Genomic DNA, 4,165 nt, shown 5'->3' with positions numbered 1-4,165 from the left:
CTTCTCTGCCAACTTTTCTTTCTTTGTTATTAAAACTAATATTTTTATGCCCTTACTTCTCAGGAGAGCAGCTCCCACACTATCCTATTTATCAGCCAGAGAGCCCGCCATCTGTCATCTTTTCTTCTAGCCTTTCTTCCTAAGTTACCTTGAATTCCAGGGAAAGTAAAACCTTTCAAGAAAGACTCCCCTCCCGGGAGAGGGGACACGATACCTCATATGGGCAGAACAGTAGAGCTGACCCTCGTAGTGAGAGTGCGGGTTAACTGGGTCCAAGGCTGTGAGAGCAGGAAAACTGGCCCCTCTCCTTGTTGTTTGCTACACTGGGTGAGCTAGCCAGGGCAGTGTTGGAGACCTCGTCAGGTGGTAATGATGAGGGAAACCTGGCAAGCTGACCAACCCAGCTATGACCCAGGCCCAGAAGCAGGACTGTGAGGTAGTCCACCCCAACATCCATGCCATCTGTGAACTGCTGGAGCATGGGCTGGACCTGCAAGTCCAAAGCTTCAGGGTCTCCATGATATAAGGTGCCAATAGGATATTTAATATGAGTCCCAGTGTGTAGCAGAAGTCAGAGGCCTGGATCAGACCAGTGACTCATTGCAATGAACACTTACAAGTAAAGACGTATGGAATAAAGGTACACTGTGTGACTCACTGGGCCACACTGCATCTTCCACGCTGAGATTTTTTTCTTTTTTGTATTTTTGGTTTTACTTTTAAATCTTGTTTTGTGGGGTGAGGTTGCAAGGGCAGAGGGCAGAAGCGAGGGGATGGGGAAATGAGTGGGATTGGGATGCATGATGTGAAATCATTCTCATCCTCTGTATTGATGACAGTGATGAATAAATAAGAATTTACACTCCACTCTGCAGGACTATCTTGTGGGGCTTGAGCTGAGACAGTGGTGGTGCAGTGGTGAGTGGAATCATACCCTGATTGGAGCTGCTTGGTTATAAATACCCATTGTCCTTGTTTAAACCTAACCCCATGTTTGTACCGCAAAGATGGATTCATGGTTGCTGGGCTCCTTTCTTTGTTCCTCTTCCATAGGCAGCCATACTGAAGAAATCTCTCTTCTCTGTTTTTTTTTTTATTGTTATTCACCCTTTAAATTGGTCTACAGGGACAGGTGGCTGAGCCTAGATTCTTGGGGCTGCTGGAGCCCAGGGTTTTATGATTAGAAACTCTGGTAACTAGATTACACTTTGAGTGGGTTGCTTAACTATGTATACCTATTGCCTGGTGTCCCAATTATTCCTCTATTTAAACTAATATTAATACCCACAAAGAAGGGCTTACTGTCTCTGAACTCTTTAATATGTTCTTTCTCACGTGACTGTGTTCATTAAGTCTCTTTTCTCTGCCTTCCACCACTGTGGTCTCTTTAATTGGTATATTGTGTCCCAGCTGTGGGGACGAGTCTGTGGGGACTCCTAGAGCAGTGGCTTGTGCACCAAATTCCAAGCAACTAACAGATAAATATGCTGATATATATATATATATATATATATATATATATATATATATATATTCAGTGCTATACTAGTCAGGCCAAATAGTAATGAATTATTGGTACAGGTATCAACACAAATACATATAGAAATGCTATTCTTCTGAAAGAAGATTACAAACAATACATACTGTATCTTCTACTTAATTATAATTTTTTAAAAATGAAAGTGTATATAAGATAACATGATGCAAATCGCTGGGTGTGAGTGGGAGGAAGAAATGGTTACAGGTAGGTTCTCGAAAGCTTTAGGGGGTGAACATCCATCATCTTTATTTTGGTGCAGGCTTTATGAATATATCTGCATATTAAAACTTCTCAAATAGTATACTCTAGGTATGTACAGTTACTACATATTTCAAAGCTGTGTAAAACAAGAGAAAATAAACAATGAGAATTAAAATTTTATATCGTCTTGCCTAAAGTACTTTTAATAATTTGGTATTATATAACATGTTTATGCATTATATATGAGTTTGCAGGGTAGTTGTTTTCTTCATCTTGAAAATTTTATTGCACAGTGGTAAAAAATATTTAGCTACCAGTAATTTATTATACAACACACCGTTGTTGAATACACACCATATCAAAATCTGCATAAGCGAATGGGTTTATTTTAAATTAGAATGCAATCAAATGGAGAAATCTTTAGTTTATCATTTTTAATGTCATTAAACATTATTTAATTTCACAACTGAGTTTTTACAGTTCTGAATTTCAACCATCCAATTTCTCCCTTTTCCCATTGTGAAAAGAGAGCCCCAGAAACTGATTATAGGCAGAGAATTAGTCTGTTCTGTGTCAGTGTGTGAAGTACATTGAGTCTTCAACTACACAGTTATACCAGTAAAAGATTATTTCAGTTATTAGGTGACTGATGTGGAAATATCTCAGTTATTGGAAACTAACAAGGTATCTGTTGGTGGCAAAAATTAACAAGATGAGTTGTCTTAGTTATAATTTCTGTTGCTATGATGAAAACACTGGAGCCGGGTGGTTGTTGTATGAGGCTGCTTGTTTGTTCCTGGCTGCTCAGCCCTGAATAATCACACAGAAACCATATTATTTTCAATACTATTTGGTAAATAGCTTAAGCGTATTTCTGGCTAACTGATATCTTAAATTAACCCATCTCCATTAATCTATGTATCACCACAAGGCTGTGGCTTACCAGGTAAAGGTCTGGCGTATGTCTCTGGCAGGGCTACATGGCTTCTTTCTGATCCCACCTTCTTTCTCCCAGCATTCAGTTTAGTTTCCCCCACCTAGCTAAGTTCTTCCTTGCTATAGGTCAAAGCAGTTTCTTTATTCATTAACCAATAAAAGCAACACATAGCCAGAAGGACTTCCCACATCATTTCCCCTTTTTTTGCTTAAATAAAAAAGGAAGGTTTTAATTTTAACATAGTAAAATTACATATAACAAAACAGGTATCAAGCAAGAATTAGTTATAATATTTATATTTACGTTATCTTTTATCATAACCAAGGAAAACGGTAATTATAACTATGTACTCCTCAACTCCATCAGAAACTCCAGATTGATATAATATTACCTAAGTAAACAGGAAGTGCATTATAAGCAAACTTCTAAAACTCCAGAATTGACAGAGACATCTCCATTCCTGGACAATGACCCAAACTTCTTCTCTACCATTGGGGCATCCATCTTCAGCCTACAGGCCCATGGTATCCAGCAGACTTTTCCACAAAGTAGGAAATTTGAAGATCTGTTCTGCCTTGTAATAAAGAAGTCCATCAGTTGCTTTCTTCTGTGTCCTGCAGAATGTCTGACTGACCCTTTCATGAAGCACTTCCTTCAACAAGGCTGTCTCTACTTCAATAAGGTTATGCCAAGCCCTAATGAGATTATGGGGGCCAATTACATTCAAATTATCACCCAACTTATTCCATTGACAACAATATGGCTTGTCTGGGGGTTTCCTGTGGAACCTCTTTGATCAACAACTCAATTAGATGAACCCAGTCCCCATACTGGAAGCTACATTTGGTGACAAAAGATGGATGCCTGGTACTCAGTCTCTTCCATTATTTGGTGATTTCATTTAGATCATCTTCATCTATGTATACTTTGTTTTTGTTTTTTAAGACAGGGTTTCTCTGTGTTGTACTGGCTGTCCTAGAACTTGCTCTGTCGACCAGGCTGGCTTTGAACTCACAGACATCTGCTTGCATCTGCCGTACGATTGCTGGGATTAAAGGCATGTGTCACCACAGCCCCAGCACAATGTATATATTTTAAGAAGCTTCTTTTGTATTAGGTATCCTTGCTACCCCTCAAATGGCCCATAAGTTTAGCTCTCTCAATCATTATTATCTCCCTCATTCCTCACTTTCCTCCCCTCCTTATTTTATAAAAACTTTAAGACCCTGAAGAAAGAGACTAAAGAAGATATCAAAAGGTGGAAATATCTCTTATGTATTTGAAGGATTAATATACTAGCAAGGATGTGAAACAAGGAGAGTACAACTCCATTGGTGGTGGGAATGCAGACTTTTCCTGTTGCTATGGAAATCAGTGTGGCCGCCCCTCAGGAGGCTAGAAATTGATCAACCTCAGGATCCATCTATACCACTCTTGGGCATATACCCAAAGGACACTTTGCCCTACCACAAGAACACTTGTTCAAC

The sequence above is a fragment of the Microtus oregoni genome, unplaced genomic scaffold (genome assembly GCF_018167655.1).
Source record: "Microtus oregoni isolate MIOR12 unplaced genomic scaffold, Mior012 000010F_ref0000083, whole genome shotgun sequence".
Lineage (NCBI taxonomy): Eukaryota > Metazoa > Chordata > Mammalia > Rodentia > Cricetidae > Microtus > Microtus oregoni.
The sequence above is the reverse complement of the archived record's forward strand: the minus strand, read 5'-3'. Positions refer to the sequence as shown.